We start from the raw sequence: 24,095 nt of genomic DNA, 5'->3' as shown, positions 1-24,095 counted from the left end.
TCTCTTTGTAACCTCACCGCCCTCAACTGCATTCCTCACATTGTTGACTCTATTTAATCTCTGGGAGTTGTGCTTCACAAAAACCTAAACATGCAAGGCCACATCAGATCATCGACCATAGGAGTGAACTTTCAACTCTGCATCCTAAGAAAACTCAAACCATTCCTTCCAAATGATGACTTTAAAGCAGCGGTACAAACACTGGTCATCTCCAGGCTTGAATACGGTAGTGCCGCTCTCTGCGGTCTGCCGAAACTCAGTCTAGCTCCCATCAGAGCCTCTCTTAATGCTGCCACTAGACTCATCACGGGCTCTAAGAAGACCAGTCACATCTCACCGGACTAGATATCGCTCAACTGGCTTTCCGTTGAAGCTGGGATACAATTAAAGATTGCAGGTATGGCCAATAGAGCACTTCACTTCAACACCCCACTCTACCTGACTAACAAGCTTGAGCTATCTGATGGCGCCAGGTACACAAAGAGCTCAGGCACTTTGCTGCTCAAGCCAAAGAAATTTAATAAGGTTGAAACTTACAACCGCTCTCTCTCTGGCATCACCCCGAGAATCTGGAACTTCCTTCCAGTTGAAACAAAAGTGATTCGATCTACCTTTGCCTTCAAAAAGGAAGTCAAATCTCTACTACTGAACAAACTCCTCCAACAAACAATGTGCTGATCTTGATGCTATGCTCCTACTGACTATAAATGACTGATTTAATCTGATTTGCTCTTGTCGTACATTGCCCTACTTTTCTCCTTTACTTCCGAAACCTATGTAAAGCGCTCTGATACCCACCTGGGTCATGTTCGCGCGATACAAAACTTTAATTACATAAAATAAATCTAATTCATTAGACAATTCTTCTAGTTTACCATGTGCTTCATTGGCACATATGACTGCTTCTTTGAACAAGTATCTCATATCACCAGCGTTATAGGTCAATAATCTGTTTGAATATATTTTATCTGTCTATGAATTATATTTTAAGAATCCCAATACACATCTCTTTGGGAGGTGGTTCTACCACCACTGTAGAAATAACTTGTTCTGTCTTGATTGCACTAGGCATTGCTATGGTAGCTGGAACTTCCGCTGGAGCACTTCAGACACTCAGTACAACTCCAGTAGAAGATTGTACTGCCACTGCATTCTCCCCTCAACCAACTCCAACAGTAGTTTAAGTCAGTTCTGCTGCTCTGTCTTTATACAGAGGAGGTATTGAAACCAATAGTTCATGAAAGACCTTATTGTCATAATTTTCATATTCTTCATCTCCTTTCCTCTCTTTTGTCCTGTCTTTTTTTGGCAACTCTGTCATTGTTAGTATAGGAGGAAATGTATTAACACTTTCCATTTTACCTATTCTCCATACGTTCTCTTCTCTATCTAGTTTAGCTTTTAACCTGTCCCGGAAGGACTTTTTTTTTAACTTTTCTCTCTCTTTCTGCTTTGCAATACAATTTTTTGACAGCTTCAAACTCTGCAACTTTAGGAATTGGTTCTATATGGTACATTGTCTGTCACAAAATTCTAAATTTGGAAAATTAAAAGTGCCTTCCATAAGAAATCGCAATTTCTCATTGTGCGCTGTATATTTATTCCATTCAGGAATCCAGACACACGTGCAATACTCAATCTCTTCTACCATTTCACATGCTGGTGTGCCTTCTTTTGAAATTTCCTGACCATCCTTAGGTCCCTCCTCTCCCCTGTCTTGACAGGTTGTCACTGTTCCACCCATATTTGCACTCTCTTACACATAGAACAATTAAAAAAAAAAACAACACTGTAAACAAACTTAGCAAAAAACAACCAATAACAGCATGGCTCTGTCATAGGCCACCCTATCCCAGCATGGCTACACTTACAAACAGCCAATCAGAACATGGCTGGAGATGATGCTGCACAAATCCCAGTGTGGCTAACATCCCTGATCAGCCCATTCCAGTGCAGTTTCTCTGTGAACAGGAAAACATCTACAGAACCACATTAGACCTTAACAACTGATCAAACGCCTTGTCCATTTACCCAAGAAAAAAAAAGAAAATTAAGAAGAAAAAAAATAAGACTGTTTTTACAAATGAAATACATTTTCAACTGTAAAATCTTTAATTTTGAATAAATCAAAGGAAAACAGAATCAGAAACAATAGTGAAAACTCAATACAACCTCAGATGTTCTCGCTAGGTAAATCTTTGTCCTGCAAAAATCTCCAACATGAAAAATGTACTATACACTGTGCACTCAGAAGAAGCACAGTAACCCAAGTTTATCTCTCAAACTTAAAAACTGTAAATCCGTTAATGGAGATCACTATCAATGTGTAAGTCGCGCCTCGCTGTACACATCACAATACAGACAAGATAATAATAATAACATCTCGAGATCTTGGATTTACGAAAACAATCTGATAAGCAACTCAATTTCTTGTATAGATAAAATAACAAAAAATGGATTCACAAATACGAATAATACACCATTAAAATGATAATCAACTCACCAATTGAAGCCACAGTTATTAGCACATTACCCAAGAACTCACCACAAACACAGCAATCCATCATTACAGACCCTTAAGCTCACACTTTCAGAATTTCCCTATTCATACTTACACTTTAATTCATTCAGGACCGTACATCCCAGAGAAATATCCAGCGCCAGAAAAGTTGCAATGACTTCAAAACTATTTTCTCCATTTTAAATGCCTAGTCAAAAAATGTCTAAAGCTCTGTTGGGGAACCCTTTAAAGAAGAGGAGCTCTGGGGGGCGTTGCTAACAGCCGAGCATGTCGGACGCGAACTAAGTGAGCTCCGTTAGCAAAAACCCCTAAAATACTGGCAATTATCCTGATTCTGCTTTGAAATACCACCCTCGGTACCTCTGACACGCAACGAAGCTGGAGACGGAGCGAGAGGTCCGGGAGAGCACCCGGGTTCTACTGAGAACGGTTTGTCACCGGAGACGCGGAGAGGCCTGAGACGCGAGGGAGAGCCGCATCCCACAGTACTGCTGCATCGGACCGGAAGCGGCTGCCTGACGGCGCGACTGATCGAGCCCGGCCGGGTGTCGCGGGGTAGACGCCGGAGGCCGACACCGGACCACTGCCCATTGCCTGAAACTCCCCCCTGCAGAGTTAACGGGACAGCTGACAGAGATAACTGGGGCCGGCTCTCGGGTGCAGCGGAGAGGGGGACCGCGGCGCACGTACGGCCATTGCAAAAGGCGCGTACGGGGCCACGGAGGGTGAACAGTAGCACCGGCTGTCCTGGTGACTTCACGGGACTCGAGATTGGCGGACTCCACGCCGGAGGCCTGCGGGGTCGGCTTCAAGACGCCACTACCAGTTTAGCCGGGAGTCGGAGGATGAGCCCGCCGGACACATCCTGAGCATGGTGAATCGGCGGAGGAGAACAGACTCATTACAAGGACAGGGGCAGAAGGAGGACTTGTGTGGCCGATAAGCACAGACACGCCATACAGCAGGAGCACCGTGGCAGTCCGTGGCGAAGGCATGACTGCACTCAGTTTATACCCCTGTTGGGTAGTGTTGTTTGGTCCCGGCCAGTTGTTTGGTGGGGACCTCAAGGTTGGGGAGTTGCGCACAGGTATGGCACATGTCATGTACAATTTGCTGACACAAGCACGAAGGGCGGGTGCAATGTCTGAGAAAAAGGAGTTTCCGAGTAATGTCATTACCTAACAATTACCAGTTCTGCACCTGGAATGTGAGAGGTCTGGGGTCGATCCACAAAAGGCACAGAGTGCGGGCACAACTGAATAGGAGACAAACACAGATAGCGTATCTACAAGAAACACACCTGAATAGGGCGGAGGGTGAGCAACTAGCCCGCAAATGGAAAGGCCAGCTGTACGCCACAGAATACTCAGCATTCTCGAGGGGGGCGGCGATCTGGATTAGGAATACTATACCGTTCACACCAGTGGAAAAAAGGATAGACAGGAATGGGCGTTATGTGTTTGTGCGGGGAACGCTAGATGGCACAAGTGTGGTGTTGGGCTGTGTGTACGCCCCCAATACAGAGCAATCGAGATTCTTCGAGAACATTAGCGGTGTGCTATCGGACTGGGTGGGACAACACTGGGTAATAGGAGGGGACTGCTGAGCGGTTCTAGACACTGCACTGGACAGGTCGCACCCACCGCTGAATGCAACTGATAGTAAGAAGCAAGCAGCAGCACTGACGCAATGGGCAAGCGGGTGGGAGCTAGATGATGCCTGGAGGACCCTCAACGCACGCGACAGGGAATACACATTTTACTCCCCACCGCACAGGTTGCACACTAGGATAGATCGCATATTTTGCTCCAGGGCACTACGAGGGGCGATCGCCTCAGTATCGCACATGGGAAAGACACTGTCGGACCGTAACCCGGTAGAATTTTCTTTGCAGTGGGGGAGGATACCCACTCCGATCCCGACATGGCGACTATCGCCGGGCCTCCTGGAAGACGCAGTGTTCAAATCCTCACTGCTAGATGCATGCACGACATACTTCACAGAGAACGAAAACACTGCCAGCAGCAGGCAAATAGATTGGGACGCCTTCAAGGTGACTTTGCGCGGCGTAGCAATGGGCACTAAAGTGGGAATGAGGCGCCTAGTGCTGGAGAAGTTAAGAGCAGTGGAGGGGAGTTTAGCGGCACTTGAGGGCGAAGCGGCAGGCACTGACGGAAACCTCACGCAGTTACAGGAAGCTCACATCCAGCATGCTGAATGGTTGGAAGAGCTAAGGTTAATAGATTATAGAGAATACACGAATAGAGTACATATGCAGGCTGACAAAGCTGGTGCGCTGCTGGCGCGCATGACACGCAATGCTCCGGACAACGTCCCTATCACCAAGGTGTACGACCGGAATGGTGATATAGTGCAGACACAATTTGAGATAAATGAGACGTTCCGGGATTACTATGCAGACCTGTACGGTCCACACGCGTCACTCTCGGAACCGGAACTTGATTCCTTCTTGGCTGACATTTGTATTCCCCAACTGACAGATGCACAACAACAGATTCTTGCTAAACCCATTACCCTGGCGGAAGTTAGGCAGTCCATAAAAACACTACCGAGGAATAAGGCACCGGGCTCGGATGGGCTACCGGTGGAATTCGGTTTGACATACATTGAGGTCCTGGCCCCCCGCCTTCTAGCGCTCTACAAAGAGGCGATGGAAGGTGGCGAACTCCCTGAGTCGACGCGCCAGGCACTGATAGTATCTTTGTTGAAACCAGGTAGAGATGCGCTGTGCTTAGAGAATTACAGACCCCTATCGCTCCTCAACACGGAATATAAAATATTAAGGAAAATCTTGGCAACTCGACTATCACAATATATTCCTGATCTAATACATCCGGACCAGTGCGGATTTGTACCAGGCAGGAGCACTGCACTGAACCTGAGGAGACTGAACCAACTGATGGCCGGAAGGGAGGAAGGGGAGAATAATGAAGGGTGTATATCTCTAGACCTTAAACAGGCATTCGACTCCCTGAGATGGGATTATATGCTGGCGGTATTGGGCAAATTTAGCGTTCCGCAAGCATACATGAAATGGATCGCTCTACTATATCACATACCCACAGCACGAGTCAGGACTAATAGATGCATCTCAGCCCAACTTGACATTGCTAAGGAAACGCGACAAGGATGTCCATTATCGCCCTTACTATTTATAATTGCCCTAGAACCCCTGATGATAAAAGTCCGCACCATGGCGGATAACATGGGGATAATCCGACTTACTACCCACCATATCATCTCTGCATACGCAGACGACATTTTATTATTTCTGTGGAACATGACAGACCCATTAGAACCAATATCGGAGGTGTTTGAAGCGTTCAGAGAGATATCGGGTCTCCAGATTAACGCGTCTAAATCATACGGGTATGGTTTTCGCAGGCCCATGATAGATACCCACATACAATTCTTCCCCTACCAATTCCAAATAGCTCCGGTAACATTCAAATACCTAGGTATACAAATTTATAGAGACGAACAGGATCTATTCGAAGGCAACCTGGGTAGAGCCCTTAATGCGCTAAAACCACAAATCCGATTTTGGAACACCTTACCATTGTCGGTCGCAGGCAGAGTGGCGATCTCGAAAATGGTGGTCCTGCCCAGACTGATATACTACTTCACAAATGTGCCAGTACTAGTACCCAGGGCCTTCTTTAAGCAGCTGAATACACTGGTGACGGAATTGGTCTGGGGTACGGGCAGGAGACGCATAAGTCTAGCCAAATTGCAACTGCCGACGGGCGGCGGAGGGTTGGGAGTGCCGGATATGGTAGCGTATGGATACGCTTGCCAGCTCCAGTGGCTGGCTTACTGGCTGGCAGATCGTAACTTGCACGAATTGACCATGTCAGAGGCAGATAGGAGCAGGGGTCACATTCACCGATTGTTGCTCCCCAAGGAGAAAATACCACCGTCGCCCCCCCCTTGCTTAAACTTGCAATACAGCAGTGGAGAGCAGTGTTAAGGTACATTGGCAATCGACAGGCTTATGCACCCACGATACCTCTTCTGGGCATACCCTTAGGAACAGGAACACTTACAGAACGTAGGCTGAGTTCATGGCGCGAGGCTGGGGTGACGCAGGTAGGGGACTTCTTTTCGGAGGGTAGACTTCTGATACATGCGGACTTTCTACAAATTCACCAGACACCGAGGTCGAGGTTTATATTACATGCACAAGTCACGCACTACATTTCCACACACTGGGCGAGAGATGACTTGGAACCGGAAGCGACGGCCCTACTCACTATGCAATACCTCATGGGGTCGGGCAGCCACTTGACAAAGTGGATCGCTAAGGGTATTCGAACAAGTAAAAATACCACGCTGCACTACCTTCGTACACGCTGGGAGGTAGATACAGGCGGAGACATTAGTGATAAAGACTGGGCGAGGATACTACAACTCCCCAAGAAAGTGTCACGAAACCCTAAGTTCAAATTCATTCAACTCATGATCGTACATAGAGCGTACCTAACGCCACACAGGATACAGGCGATGTTCCCCGAGGCGTCCAATCAATGCCCCAGATGTCACCGTGATGACACGGGTATGCTACACATGTTCTGGGACTGCCCCAAGTTGGGATGTTACTGGGCCACAATTCACCACATCCTAAGGGAGGTTGCCCTAGGTAAACCCTATGAGTCGGTACTATACACCATGCTGGGGCTGGGACACAAAGAGAAGAAGAGGAGTGTGGCCACCAGATTCGTAGACCTAGCACTGATACTAGCGAAGAGGATGATAGCAATGAAATGGAAGTCAGCGAAACCACCGAGTGTGGTATCTTGGAGTAATGAGGTGGTGAGATGGGGTAAGGCGGAGGGCCAGGAGCTACAAAGGGAGGAGCGTAGAGGTCTATGCAAACTACCGATTTCTTTAGATTGGAATACGATGATGTTAGAATTTGAAAGAGGTACGGAGATGCACATCCAGTGAATGCCTGTGTTGATGGTGAATGTGCTGGAGGATGGTGGGTACACGAGGGGACACAAACGAGGGAGGTAGAGTGTAAGACGCAGGATACCATATACATGGAGTACAGGTTGCAGGCTTGGGACTGGTAGTATTTTACAGTACCATTGTATAGAAGTGATGGCGGGACAAATTGACATTATGTCACGGACTACTGCAGAATGGACATTGCTCATAAATACAACGCCTTATGTTACATGGAAGTGCCAGGGGGGGAGGGAGAGGGAGTTTAATTACCGCAAAGTTATGAAAAGGAATTATTAGATAGTAATCATGAGATCAAGGAGAGGGACACCGATAACGGGGGAAAAAGTGAAAATTGGTATTGTTGTTGGTCAAACTGTAATGGAGGAGTAAAATGTTATATGACTAACTGAAGAAGACATGTATATATGCTTAAGTGTACCCTTAATATGACAATAAAAATATTTTTTTTTAAAATAAAGAAGAGGACCTCTAACGGAAACCATCGTCTGCTACCAAAACTGTGGGAGTCAAACCTCAATAATCATTTAAACCCCAATATTTTTTTTTTGTATTTATTTTTATTGATTATAAAAACAAGAAAGGCATAAACAAATACAGAGTGCCGTTACGGGCACGAGGCCAGACAGTGAATAAGAGAAAAATCAACATTACATGTAGGGGGGGGGATTCATAGGGGCAAACAATAAATCAAAATTACAATCAGTAAAAACAGGGCTAGGGAGACATCGGAACATCAATGTTATCCATCATTGGGGGAGTGCATAGATCTCCATGGTAGGCGTTCCACTGTCCCCACACACTCTGCCATTTCCGTGGACGGCCCCGGGCCACATATACAGTTTTTTCACGAAACATGCACCAGTCCATGTTTTCCTTCCAAAGTTCGACCTGAGGTGGTCTTTGCGAACCCCACAATTGTGCAATATCACGTTTTGCTATCATGGCACCCAGGGTCGCCCATTGAGTTTGGGCCACATTATAATCCGTGGGCTCCCAGACATTCAAAAGACAGCGCCTAGCTTCCGGTAGGAGGGAGACACCGGTGACTTCCTCCATCACCTTATATACTCCGTTCCAATAAGCAACAACCTCAGGACATTCCCAAAGAATATGAAGAAACGTCCCCACCGAGCCACAGCCCCGCTTGCAGAGTCCCTCCTCAGAAAAACCCATACGTACTAGACGGGGACCAGTGACATATACCCTATGCAGAATCTTAAGTTGGACCAGTCGGAGTCTCGCAGGGATCCCAATCTCCTTAGGCGAGGAGACAGCAGATTGCCAGTCCTCATCATCCAACTCGAGACCGTCTTGGACCCACCGGTCACGTAGTGGCAACAGGAGATCTGCTCTGTCATTAATCAGTTTCTTGTACACCAGGGAGATTGTACTGTCTAGAACGTGACCATCTAGCAATCTATCCTCCAGTGGAGTCGATTCGGGAACCGACTCCCCGCTAGTGAAAACCGACATCAAAGCATGACGGACCTGTATATATCTAAAATACTCCGAGTCCCCCAGCTCAAATTCCGTTTTCAAAGCATCAAAAGACTTCACCTGTCCCTTAACCCACAAATCCCCCACCTTGCTAAGTCCAATGAGATCCCACTTTTCGAACCCTTTGGATTTCCACAAATTACCAAGCCTTTCAGAGTCAAAGAGTGGGGTCGCCAGAGTCAGTCGGCCTCTCCAGCCCAATGAGGCGGTAGCATCATGCCACACCCGGACGGCCGTTCTAGTTGGCCCAGACAATGACCTGATTACCGATGTCGAGTACAGAGCTCTAGTGTATTACCCCCCAGAAGCAACAGTTTATCCAACGCATATGCCGGGTTCAGTGCAGGGCCATACATGCCATGGTTGATGGCACTAAGTTGGGACGCCCAATAATACCTCCTGATGTCCGGGAGTGCTATGCCCCCGTCGTACCACGGAAAAGTTAACTTTGCCATGGCAATGCGTGGTCGGCCATCCCATATTAATTTCCTCTGGAGGCTCTCAATCCTACGAAAATAACTGGCGGGGACCACATCTAACGTGTTTTGGAGTCCATACAAGAACCGAGGTAGGGACATCATTTTAAAAAGGGCCGCGCGCCCAAGTGGTGAGAGTGGGAGCCTATGCCAACCCAAGACATCACGCTGTAGCCTAACAAGGGGCGGAAGGAGATTGCGTTTGTACCTAGCCACGGGGTCTGCGGTAATCCAAATACCCAAATATTGAAAGCCTGCCTGTGTCACCTGAATGGGGCAGTTCCGCGGAGGAAGGGGTGGGTCCCCTGAGATTACGTATAGGTAGGACTTCGCCCAATTGATCATCAAACCCGAATTCCTCCCAAAGGAGGCTAGGACATCACAAAAAAACATTAAGGATTTCCTGGGTGAGGTCAGGTATAATAGAATATCGTCTGCATAGAGCGAGATACGATCTTCGTGTTCAGGGGACCACCGAATTCCTCTTATAGATGCCTCCCAACGAACCCAGGCGGCAAGGGGCTCGAGGGCCAAGGCGAACAGGAGGGGTGAAAGCGGGCATCCCTGCCGGGTGCCACGCCCAAGCTCAAAAGGAACCGAGACGCGACCATTCACCACCACCTGCGCCACGGGTTCCTCATAAAGAAGTCGCACCCATCCTATAAACCCGGCACCAAAACCGAACTTGGCTAGTGCTGCCCACAGATACGGCCACTCGATAGTATCGAAAGCCATTGTGGCGTCCAAGGACGCCAAAATGGCCGACTAACGCAATGACGCTGCCCTCGCGAGAACTCCATGAAACCGTCTGAGGTTCAGGGCAGTATTCTGGTGCGGAATAAAGCCGGATTGATCCGGATGAACGAGGTCACTAATGACCGTAATCAACCGGTTCGCAAGAACCTTAGCTAGAATTTTTCGTTCGGCATTCAGGAGCGATATAGGCCGATAAGACCCACACTGATCTCTTGGTTTTCCCTCTTTATGAATACCAACAATCGTCGCCAGCCGCTGGTCCCGAGGGAGAGTGCCACATTTATGAGATTCCATAAACATATCTCGCAAATAGGGGGCTATCTTATCAGGTTGCAACTTATACAGTTCTATCGGTAATCCGTGCGGTCCCATGGCCTTACCAGAACGCAGGGAACGAATTGCGATGGCAACCTCCTCCGCGGTTATCGCAGAGTCCATAAAATCCCTGTCTTCTTCAGTAAGCGTGGGGAGGGCTATATCTTTCAACAGTCAGCAGGAGTCCTCTTCCGGCCTGTCCGAGACAGAAGAATACACAGCCTTGAGGTGGTCCGCAAAACACTCAACAATCTTAAGCGGATCAGACACCCGCGTACCGCAGGCCATCTCAATCACGGGCACTACGCGATGAACTCTCTCCTTTTTGTCCAGCCAAGCAATCAATTTCCCTGCCTTATCTCCCACATCATAGAGGCGGCCCTGTTGCTCGCGGAACATAGTCTTAGCCGCTTCAATGACCAACGCCTTGTAATCTAATTGCTTTAGTCGCAGTAAATGCATGTTCGCGCGAGTAGGGTCGTGTTCCAGAACAGACTCCAGGTCTGCTATCTCTGTTTCAATCTCAACTACAGCCTCATCTCTTTGTTTTTTGACCCCGGAGATCAGCGACAAAGCCTGTCCCCTCAAAACCGCCTTAAAGGCCTCCCAAAGCGATATCGCAGATGACACGGAACCCTCATTTTTCAAGAAGTATAAGTCAAGTGATTTTATCAAGGCAGACCGTGTTTTAGGATTACGAAGGTACCAGGGATTAATCGGTGCAACCCTCCCTTCCGATCCCACAGAGAGGTCAATTCGAAGCCAAACAGGAGAGTGGTCAGAGATTCCTCTAGCCATGTGTCTAATTTCCACCACAGACGCCGCTTGTGCGGCAGGTACCAAGACGTAATCAATTCTCGAAAGACTACCATGAGCACCAGAGTGAAAATTATACTGTCGCTGAGAGGGGTGCAACAATCTCCAGCAATCAGCCAGACCCAAAGTACCAATAAAGTCGTGTAGCCAACTCTGGGAGCCCTTGAGGTCCCTCGGTGGGTGTCTATCAAAGGTACCTGAGACGACCGCATTAAAGTCACCACCCAGTATCAATGGCCCCACAGGAAGATCTAGGAGAGCACCCCCCAGGTCCGCAAAGGTAGTGGATTGCAACCCAGGGGGAACATATACTGATACCAGGGACAGCGTCTTACCCTCCCAACGGCCAGTAATAACAGCATAGCGGCCTCTATCGCCCAGTGTCATTGTGTCGATCTCCAAAGGAAATTAATTTTTAAGGAGTATACCAACCCCTCGGGAGCCTGATGAGAACCCCGCATGAGCAACCAAACGGTAACCCCTCCTATTCATTGCATGACACGTGTTTCTGACCAAATGGGTCTCCTGAAGCAGGACAACATCAGGGGAATGGCGTTTAATCAGCTGCAGCACTATACCCTGCTTAATCCTATCTCCCAGCCCGTTCACATTCCAACTCAATAGTTTCAGCCCCCTACCCCCCATCCCATACAAATCGGACAGTCCAGCCACACGTAACAGTCAGCACTTGAATCAGACATGTAAACGATGCATTGCCTTGTAAAAACAAAACTCCAAAAACAAACACACCCCACCTCCCCCCAACCCCATCCCGTTGCAACACCCCCCACCCTGCACCCCTGCGTGAGACCAAAAAAACACCCCAATTTGCAGTGTGCCTGTCGCCCCCACATCCCAACTAATCTACGGAAAGTCTAAGTGGAGGAGGAAAATGACCCCCCGATTCCCCCCACCCCTCCTCAAGTGTCTCCGCGAATCTTACTGCACAGTCAACGAATCACAGTTCAAAGTCTGCAGAAACCCAGGAGCCAAACAAACGCAAAAGAGTCATTCTTGATCCGGCGTTCCGCCCTCAGCCCCGCCGCTCTGCCCATCCTGCGGGCGGTGGGCCGGGAGTGTCTCAAGCCAGTCGGCCACCACTTCTGGTCGGTCGAAAAAATGAGTTTGCTCAGCATGTTCAATGCGCAGTTTAGCCGGAAAAAGCATGGCATACTTGAGTCCCATCTCACGAAGTCTCCTCTTCACCCCCAGAAATCCGAGTCTCTGCTTCTGGACTGCCTGGGTAAAATCAGGGTAGAAGCTGATGGTGGTGTTCTCAAACTTCATGGGTCCACTCAAGCGTGAAGCCTGCAGGATAGCGTCCCTGTCACGAAAGTTGAAAATCCGGACGATAATAGGCCGCGGAGGGGCCCCAGTCTTATGCCTTCCACCAGGGACTCTGTGGGCACGTTCCACAGCAAAAAAGTTACTGAGCCCTTTGGGGGCGAGGTGGTTCGTGATCAAGTTTTGAACAAAGAGATCGGTCGCAGAATCTTCGGTCTGTTCCGGAAACCTATGATGCGAACGTTGTTTCGCCTAGATCTCCCTTCGAAATCCTCCAGGCGACGCACAAGGAGATCATTAGAGGCCCTCAAATAGCGGATCTCCGTTTGAATCTCAACAACATTGTCCGTCAGGGCAGAGGTTTTAATATCAAGCGATTTGACCTTCTCGTTAGTTTTCACTAGGTCAATGCGTATCAAATTCACATCTATGGCAACAGTGTCGAGTTTATGAGCCAGCGTCTCCATCTGTTTGCCAAGAGACGATTGGATCCCATCAATAGCGGCCATTACGTCTTGCAAAGTGAGGTCCGCCATCGGGGTCGACGATTCCTTTGTTCCCTCGGGCGTCTTACTTGTCCCACCGGGTGACACCTTCGCCTGAGCATAGCGATCCATGATGTTGGTTTGGGTGTAGCCACCTTGTCGAGTGGGCTTAGACCTCTGCTTGTCCCCCTCTGGCTTGCCAGCCATGGCGAAGGGCCATGTAGATGGTTACCACAAAGGTCAGATGGGGACAACACACAAGAGCCGATTGGCAGGCCACATCCAATGTACAGGCGAGGTCGAGAAATATGGTTCACCAAGCCGCCAGCGAGGAGTCCAAAAGCGACCCAAGAGCGCGGCTTCGGAGGCGCTATGAAGTCATGCAACTCATAAATGTTAACACTGGAGCGCAGGTCAAACCACAACGGCAGGAGAGTGATGACTGCTCATGCGGGATCGTCTCATCCAGCAGAAACAAAAGTGAAAGTAGGCCCACCCGGTCTTCTCCTTCACAGCTGGCCAATGTTGTTCAACTTCAGCTCAGGCATCACACCTACACCACCGCCGGGCATCACGGGGGTAGAAGGCTGCAAACTCTCAATCGGCACAACTTCGGCACCCCGGGTCCGATTCGAATTCTGATTGCAGTGTTCGCGTCTGCCGTGGTTCGTCTTCACGGAGACATAGAGAAAAGTCAGGATTATCCTCAGGATATATGTCAGAGGTTGCGAGGGTCTCGGGAGCCCTAAGCTCACGCGGCCATCTTGGTTGCGAGCGACGCTCCTCCTCCTTAAACCCCAATACTTGGATGCCCCGAAATTTTTCCTAAAGGGTTCTGCTCCAGCGTCTCCAGTTGACCAAGGAGTTAGAGAAAACACTACTTATCAGAATAGCAGAATTTTAAAAGCAGCTTAACCGAAATGAATATTGGAAATGTAAATAACTGAGCTCTAATAAAAAAATAGGCATAGCTGGATTTTTAATACAGGAAATGTTAGATAAGGTAAAGAGAAAATAAGCATGAAATATCATATAGGATCAAAATGCAGAACACAAAAAAATGTAAATTCATGAAACATAATAGTCCCATGATAGCAAAATGTAAGAAAGTGTTTTAAGTGTCACTCTCATAAAGATTGTAGATACATCCAATAGAGAGTCTAAGGGGCATATTACCAAGCAATAGCGATAATTATCGCTAAGCTTGGTTAGCGGGTATAATAATATCGCCGCGCTCCGACGATTTTTACCGCTGAGATACCTTGATATTATCAAGGTTTATCTCAAAAGCGGTAAAAATCGTGGGAAATGCATGAATATCGCTGAAAAATCAGCGAAATTCATGCATTATCGTGACAATGCTCTTAGCCATGCTATCCACCTTCCATTGGATAACATGGCTAAGAACTGCTCTGGGCAGGCGTTAGCTTTTGGAGATAATCGCGCTTAGCACGATTATTTCCAAAAGTAGGTAATAGGAGATAGCGATGTTAGCGACTGTTTCCAGTCGCTAACATCTTGGCACGCCCACTTTGCATGTCATTAGCGATAATTATCGCTTACATGCAAAGTGGGCCCCAAGATGATCGCTATCTCCTAATAGCTGTCGCTAACTCGTGTTAGCGACAGCTAGGTAACAGGGCGATAAAATTATCGCCGCTTTAGCGGGAAAAATTCCTGCTAAAGCGGCGATAAGGCCCTTGGTAATATGCCCCCAAGTAAATGAAGATAGAAAATAAAGACTCGTATAGCCATCATCTTAAAGGCAGCTGCAAAATCCCACTTAACACAACCCTTATCCACAACTAAGCCCAGAATAAACTTGAACAATTAAGTCCAAAAACTTTTATACACAAAAGACACTTTCTAAAAAGAGGTTCTGCAACCTTAGCATGACATTATCATGGTTAGGGTCACATTGGCAAATCAGGAACATTTACGGAATTAAAAGGACATGAAAACTAACCCATTTCTTACGGTAAAAGAAATCTTCCATCTTCTCCCTCAGCAACCACCCTCAGGATATGATCAATAGAAAATGTAACATTCCATTATCACTGGTTCACAGATAATGTGCATCTATATCCACACTTCCAGCGGAAATCCTTGAAAATGATATTTTGGGTACATGGTAGAAGCTTCATTCACAATACAGTCATTCTACTAACGTTGTACATTACTATCCTATTTACATCATTCACTTTGTGTTCTGCAGAGACAAAGGGAGAGATGGCTTTGCAGCGGGACACTGATGGGAGGGTGAATGAGCAGGAGCAGCATGAAACCAACATCAGAGACTACATCCATATTAGTAATAATGGGGTCTTACATGAAAATGTGACATAACTATTAGTCTCATTATCTACCCTTCTAAATTACTTAGGCAATTCATTTTAGTTGCAACATAATTAATTCAGCAGTTACGGCTCTACACATTATAAAAACACTAATTATGTGAAATAACACTTGCACAATTATACACATTTTCATATTTTCTAAAACGCTATCTCACTGCCTTCCTCTGTTAAAGTCATGATACCCTGAAAATACCAGCATGTTTTCGAGGAGTGCACCTCAGTGGTTATAAACAGAATTAAACATATTAAAATGTAGAGCATGGAGGGCAAGAATACTAAGATGGTTGGAGCGAGTGAGAGGAGGTCAAGAGTGTGTGTGAGAGAGAGAGAGAAAGGGACTGAGACAGGATTCGCATTTGTTCGCACCACGTTTTCCTTGCCACAAAGTACTAAAAGCCACATTTCAATATGGAATAATATTTTTTTATCTAGTTGTGTCTGAAACCGTACTGCAAAACACAGACAAAATTGAAACGCTTTTCTTCACATCGAGAGAAGGCGAAAAATTAAAGGATACAAAAGGCAAGGACCAAGCACAATTCTGGATGAAATGTAGCAGGAAAAATGATCAAAGGTTGAGCCACAAATGCAGAGGATGCCATGACACTGTAAAGAATGCCTAACACGCTGGTAAGACTTGACAATTTGAGCTTTATGCCAGGCAATTGCGCATCCGAAATCAGAGAAAATGGCCCGTATATGTGATGTGCGGGAATTATGCAGCAGGTTGGAAGACAGCTCTTTTAGGGTTCATCAGGTGATGTTGTAGGCCCTATGCCAACCCTTTTGACCCCAAGACCTTTTTCTTTTGTTGCTGTGAATGTTTTAAGTTACTTATTTATAATAGGTTTATTTTTGTATTTGTATATGACCTTTTTTTGATGTCACGTTAGAGTCAAAGGCAATGTTAAGTCACTTCCTGTATTTATTTGAGCTGTGAGTGAGTGCGTGATGTCACTTCGACTGCACAGAAAAAGTTGGTGAGACTATCAGCCTGATTCATGTACAGGCCGTTTTGCGTGGCCCTAATAGCGAATCATAGCGACTCGCTATTGAGGACACGCAAAACGGCATTCATGTAGGAATTGCTAATTAAATAGCAAATCCTACATGTTCTTTATTTGCTAGTAGCAATTTGCTACTCGCAAAAACTCCCCATTCATTGAATGAATGGGGAGTATCCCTTAATTGCGAGTAGCAATTTGCTACTCGCAAATAAGATAGCGATTTTAAGGGTGCCAGGGGTGTCCAAAGGACACCCTGTAGCACCCCTAAAAAGCACATTTGAACAGGTGTTGCGCACACACATGTCCAAAGGACATGTGTGTGTGCAACATGCAACTTAGGAAAATGCTTTTAAAAGCATTTCTCTGAGTATTTGCTATTTACCGAGAGGTCTGACCTCTCGGTAAATAGCGGCCCCAAAAGTGCAAAATCGCAATTTTGTTTTGTGTCATAAATAGCATTTGAGGAATCTCTATTAGAGATTCCTTAAATGCCATTCCTCGCAAATATGCGAATTCTTACATAGCGATTTTTGCATTTGGGATTGTGAATACCAAATGCAAAAATCGCACTCGCAAAGGGCCAGATTCTCAGAATCTGCCCCTTTTGCGAGCGCTATTGGCTACATGAATCAGGCTGTATGTTCCTGCAGTGTACTGAAAACAATGGAAAGAAATACAACTGCACACAATATAAAATTAAAGAAAGGATGATAAGCGATGATAAATTATTACTAACATCGCACGTGAAAGAATGTATGACATATGCTTCATACTTGTCAATTATGGTACTGTCTAAAATCATTCCATTTTGAATTGATGCCTCTGTTTTTAAATGGAATAGTACTGGAATTTAGAAATTATTAAAACTACATCTGAGAAAAAAAATAGGTTTGAAATTATAATAATTGTCTCTTCGTGGATGCCAAAGTGACTTATGTTCACAGATGCTAAACGCTTTCCTATTAAAGGCATGTTAAGACACCTCAATTACTTGCTGTTGCCATGCATTATGCTAATTACCATCGAAACAAAGTTGATTGCATAACCTTTTCACTGCTGCTAAAATGGAACCAACACCCAAGCCATTTCTACACCTCATTGAAGAGACTGATTACCTGACCTTCATAGATCTTCCAAATGATTACCAGAAAAATACATCTTTCCTTTCTCTCGCTGTACCAAAGTAATCGCCACTTATCATGCTGTTGGCATTTGTTCGAATGATCACAGACAGTATAATTGTACACACCTTTTTAATGAACATTTCATGATTGCTGTGATGTTAAAATACTTATTGGACTTTTTACCTGAGATTCATTCTTTGCCCTGTAATCTCCTGCACGTCAAAAAGATCTCTCTTTTGTCTGGCATTCACATACATTTCCAGGATTATGGCTGGAAAACTACTACCTAACAATGTTTCTTGAAAACGTTTACGAATTCCCATTTCCGGTCAATGAAGCCCTGTCCACATGCAGTATAATTAAGCATGCAAAATGTGTTTTCTCTTTTTTTCCCTACGTGGAAATCTTTTCTTCCAAGGAGAAACCTATTTCCCAAAACACCCACGAGTTTTTGGTGCCCCTTGCCCAGCTTGGAAAAAAGATTTACTTCTGTTTAAAGACTGTAGGAAACTCCAACCTTTTCCTGGTTGGGAATGGGCTGAAATATCTACTGGATATTGGTAGATGTTCACAAGCAACATATTTGTGGATGTTCATAAACCTTTGAAGGCATCACCGTTTCAGAACCCCCAATCCCTGTGCGTGGGCTAAAATGTACTACCACATAATTGTACCGCATGCTGCGGTAATATGTATTATACAATGTATTACAAGTTTAAAACCATCTTTTATGAAAAGCATAAGAGAATTTACTCTCATAAAAAAACTCAGAACTCAAATGCATCTAAGCACTTAATATCAGTTAATCTGTAGAAATTAATAACAATCGTTTCCGGAAAGCCGATACATATTACATAATAATAGTATTTTTAATAGCTACAATCACAGTAAGCACAACTGTGGTGTCTTAAAGATGTTTGTGGCCAGGCATTACGGGGTGTGGGCCACCTGTGTAGAGCAACTTTATTTATTACCAAAATTCAAGACGTGGTAATTCAATGCTGAATTATTAGCTATACATTTCGAAAAAAGCGCATATAAAAAATAGGTGAAAGCATCCAGCTGTTTGATGTCCAACAGCCAGATTTACTCATCTACTTCAGTCAAACAACCACTTTGGAAAGTGAATATATTGGTAGGGTGAATTATTCTTCTTACTAAACTTTAACAAATATTTGGGAAAATGTTTGACATTGTTCTGCATTCTGTCCATCAATTGTTCTTTTTGCAGATTAACTATTCTAACAACAGTCTAACAAATATTAAGGAAAGTGTGTTGTTAGACTTGGCCCTCTCTGCAGGGCCATCCCCAAACTTTTTGCCTTCACCCTTCTGTTTTCTGAAACCATTTTTGTTGGCCTCTAGAATCTGCGCACTTTACTGCTGCTAACCAGTGTTAAAGTGCTTGTGCTCTCTCCTTTAAACATAGTCAAATTGGCTTACACCCAATTGTTATATTTAGCTTTCTTGTAAGTCCCTAGTAAAGATGTACTACATTTGCTCAGGGCCTGTAAATTAAATACTTCTAGTGGACCTGTAGCACTGATTGTGCCGCTCACTTAAGTAGAGCTTTAAACATGTAAAAAGACCTGCCACTGCAGTCAGTGTGTGCAGTTTTAAACTGTATACACGACGTGGCAAGGTAAGCCTCTTGCCAGGACCAAACCTCCTTTTTTAATACGTACAAGGCACCTTTAAAGTAGGCCCTACAAAACCCACTGGGCAGGGTGTAGTGTACATAAAAAGTTGGAAATGTACTTTTAAATTTAAAATGTACTGATAGTGAAAAACTCTAAACTTTATTTTTCAATACTGTGAGGACAACCTCTCACACATTATAACAATGGGGTTAACTTATTACATTTATTAAGTAATACCTTTCCATTGAGCAAACACAAGGAGATGATGGACTGAATGCTGAAACATTTCAGACACTCACCCCCAGTCACAGATCTGGGTTGATTCCATCATCGTTCTTTAGCTCACTTTGCCACCTCAGTTCAGACCCAACTATATGCAAATCAGGTGCTTTGGCTGGCGTAGCGAGGGTGTGCTGCTGATTTGGTCACCCACCGGCGGACTTTGTCTTTCCTGCAACCGAACCCACTTCTCGCGGCCCCCGCTCCGCGGGAATCGCTCGTCCAGCAACCTTGTGGGAGTGCTGCCACGGACTTTCAGAGGCAGTAAGGAGCCCCGTGCAGAGACTACCCTACAGACGCCTAGCGGGACTGCGAGGACCAGCGTGCTGTGCGGCTGGGATCGGCCGCAGCTGGTCCTCTTCCCGCCCCTCCCTGCTGTTAAGAACTTCGGCAGGGCTTGTGCCTTCGGGTGCTTTGGCTGGCGTAGCGAGGGTGTGCTGCTGATTTGGTCACCCACCGGTGGACTTTGTCTTTCCTGCAACCGAACCCACTTCTCGCGGCCCCCGCTCCGCAGGTGCCGCTCGTCCAGCAACCTTGTGGGAGTGCTGCCACGGACTTTCAGAGGCAGTAAGGAGCCCCGTGCAGAGACTACCCTACAGACGCCTAGCGGGACTGCAAGGACCAGCGTGCTGTGCGGCTGGGATCGGCCGCAGCTGGTCCTCTTCCCGCCTCTCCCTCATCTACTATTTAGCCTCACGCTATAGCGCGCACGTGGGACGCGCACGGGCGTGCGCCGGGCTAAGCCCGGGTAAAGGGCGGGCCCTCTGAGGCGCTCCGAGGACCGTAGAGACCGGACTGGCCCTGGCCCCTTGCAGGTCTTATTATTTTAAGCCAGTCAACAAGCAAGTATATGCCATTATTTTGTACAGGTCTGTTTATGACCCCTCTCTATATTTTGTTGTGTTAGTTGATACCCATCTAGCTCCTAGCAACATTGAGGCTTCTTGTTCCCTATGTGGTTTAAATCTGATTGTGTTTCTTGTTGACAGTTGCTGTTGTTTCTTTTTAAAAAGTCATGTCCTCCCGTGAAACCCGCAGTCAGGCTGCGGCAGGAGCAAAAAACAAAACCAAAAAACTGACTAGCACATTAGATAATTTTATTCTACGTACAAACTCCCTAATTGACGAGGGTATTGTCCTCATGGAAAGGAGGGTTTCACAAGACCTTGCACATGCCAAAAGGTCGTCATTAGGGAGTATAGCCTCTGCACGCACCCCAACTAAAGTCATGAGTAACTCTGATCCACTCCCGACGCAGGCTGATCCTGTGACTCTCAATACTATTGGGCCCCATTCACCCCTTTTAGACCCATCTCCCGTGCCCTTATTAACATCTCTAGCATCGACCCCTCTTGTTACCAAATTAATAGTTACATCCGCTATAGTTCACAGAGTGAACACCCAAACCAAAGGGGGTACATTGGAAGGTGTAATTCTCAATTCTAATCAAACATCCCCTCAGGTGAATGGCGTAATTACAACTAACCAAGACATGTTGGGTTCTTTGGGAAATGTGGCTTGTGCCAGTGGCAGCACTGAGGAGGGGAGGGTTTCTTTGGGAGCCCCAGCAGGGAGAGAAAAGGCACAACACGTATCTCACCCCCTACCAATGGGCATTCCAGATGATACAGTTTCAAACATTAGTCTGGTCAGCATCCTTGACAATAGTTGCCCTGATGAATCCTTAGAAGACTTAGAGGACCAGAATGTTCCACTCTTAGGTTCTCTAACTATCCTCATTAGGTCTTTACTTTTGCCCCTGGAGACCAGACTCCAAGGTATAGAGCACCAGCTTCAGGCCCTCCGTCAGGAATTAAAACCTAAGGGGGAAAATATCGCCCAAGGGGCTACCGATACTCCAGCTCCAACTGGTAAACCTTTGTCCTTGGCTAAGATTCAATCTGTAGGGGTTAACCCTACCCCCAAGAAACGCCCTCCTAAAACCTCCATCCAAAAGGGTAATAAAGATTGTTCTATTCAGCCAGCTCCCATCGCTCCTACAAAACCAAAGAAAGCAGCTGGCTCCATCATTTCAGCCCCTAATCCCCATCTTCTCACTTAGAGAAACCCAGGGTACGGCGGAATATTAGTTTACCACCTGACGCTTGCCCCTATGTGCTAGTTTTAACAGGCGTCCCGGTGCTTGCACCTGCCACTTCTGAACCCTTTTGGGCACTTAAAAACAAAGTTTGCCATTGGCTAGACAGAAACTTTCCTCCTCCTCCTAATATTAATAATAAAATGCTTATGGTGGAGAGAGCCCCACAAGAAAAGCTTACAGGGAGACTGTGTTGTTATAACATTTGAAGACCCGCGATTAGTGGAGTATATTTGCTCTGGGCCCCGATGTAAAAACGATTCAACGATCACGGCTAAACCCCTGTCATATTTCTACATGTCCCCGGAACATCACGATAATAGGTGGAGCTGGTTGAGGGCCCCCACCAAGATAAAGGTAGGATGAGACCCGAGCCCCTGGGGGGGCAGTACCCTTGTAATTGGGGCGGGGATGGTAATGGAGGTTGGAACGTAATACGAAAAGGGGCAGGGAGGTCCATCACTGGTGGTAATCAGTTTAATGAGGAATGGTTGGGCCCACAGCTCAATTATCCAATCCCTTGTTATAATCGTTTCAGTGGTCTGGAGGGAGTTGATTGACTCCCACCCCAGTCTTCTGGACGATCTGGAAAGAGGGAATGACTTCATTAATACTTTCCATATATGTATGTTCCAAGAAACCTGGTGCCTTTCCCCGCAATATAAAATTGGTTATTCAACCTTTTTTATTCCTGCAGTCTCGGTGGGGAAAGGTCGCCCGTCTGGTGGCCTGCTTATATGGGTGAAGGTGAATTTGAACTGTGCTGTTATCACCCATAAAATTGATTCTAATGATATTCTGCACATTACTCTTCAGAGTCAGTCTGGGGGTTTTAACTTTGAACTTTTTTGTATTTATGCTAGAGGCCTTCAAGGCGGGCTTCACTCCCCAACAATAGAGCTGCTAGATGGGAAGCTATCAGACCTTCCACCTAGTTCCAAAATACTAGTAGGGGGGATTTTAATTGTACTTTTGAACCCCTAGACAATGAAGAGGTATTGGGATTCAACTCAGACGATTGGAGACAGACTATACCTCCCTTAGCACTCGCACCCATTAAGAAATGGACAGCCAGAGCAATCCAGATGAATGCTCTGGTATCAGAACATAACTTACGGGCTCTTAATGGTCGGACCGCGTCGGATAGCGATGGGGCAATGACCTATAACAGGTTAGGTTGCCCATCTCGAATTGACTATATCCTTCTAGATATACAATCATGGTCTGCCCTAATTGACATGGAGGTTAGGCAGTCTTCAGATAGTGACCACAATCCATTATGTATGGAAATCCAATGGGTAAAAGGGATTGATTCAAGTGAAAAACCAGAGATGATTACCAAAGAAGTTTTTCCCACAAATGGTAATCGGAAATTAAAATGGAATGTGGTCAAGTGTGATGAGGAGAAACTTAAAAGTATTAAAGAGTTAGTCTCAGTAGAAACCTGTAGCCTTACAGCCATGGTTTTAACAACATCTAACCCTCCCGAACCTAGCCTGCTAGTCTCCTATAAAAATCTAATAACTAAATTAGGAGATTTTTTCTGCAAGAGGCCCCAGGTGACTTCACGGCTAAACCTTGAATCTTTTAAGAGCAACCCCTGGTATACGGCAAATTGCAGGAAAAAAAGAAAAGCTATCCCTCTAGCGATAAAAAGCAAGGACCCTGCGGCTGTCCGAATGGCTAGAAAGGAGTACTCTAGCAGTATAACATTAGCTAAGAAAGATTGGGAGGAGGAACACTGGCAGCAGCTTAAGGCCGCAGCCTGTGGGAAAAACTCCATTATTTTTTGGAAATTGATTAATGCTCTTGACAGAAGGGGGGTAGAGCCAATTTTAAATCATATAACTGAACAGCAATGGTATTCCCATTTTTTAAATTTATATTGTGAGGACAGTCTGAAAGGCTTAACAATATCCCCAGCCATTGAACCTCAAAGCAAGCTCTGTATGAAGCTAGGCTCCAAGGTAGACCCATTTTCCCAGCGAGAAGTTCAGGATGCCATCTCAAAAATATTACCAGGGAAGGCGGCCGGGCCTGATGGCCTCCCGGGGGATTTGCTACTGCATGATCCTAAACTATGGGCAGAGTTCATAGCATGTTTAATGAATTTGATCCAGCATGGTGACCCTGTTCCAGAATCCTGGAAGGGTGCAGAGGTCATCACCATATACAAGAAAGGCGATGGAGATGACCCTGCCAACTACAGACCAATAAGCTTAATAGATACCATCCAAAAGGTAGTTGGCAGGGTCATCATAAATCGTACCGAATCCTGGCTTGTGGACAAGGACATTCTGTCCCACTTCCAGGCTGGGTTTAGGCGCAATGCCGGTGCAATGGACCAGGTCTTTCGATTCTGTGCAGTCTATTGGAAGTCAGTGTCAATCGCCAAGGGCAGTTTATACCTGGCTTTCATAGACTTGAAAACAGCATTCGATGTTATTC

This window comes from Lissotriton helveticus, chromosome 5_1, assembly GCF_964261635.1.
Source record: "Lissotriton helveticus chromosome 5_1, aLisHel1.1, whole genome shotgun sequence".
Taxonomy (NCBI): domain Eukaryota; kingdom Metazoa; phylum Chordata; class Amphibia; order Caudata; family Salamandridae; genus Lissotriton; species Lissotriton helveticus.
Note: the sequence above shows the minus strand (reverse complement) of the source record.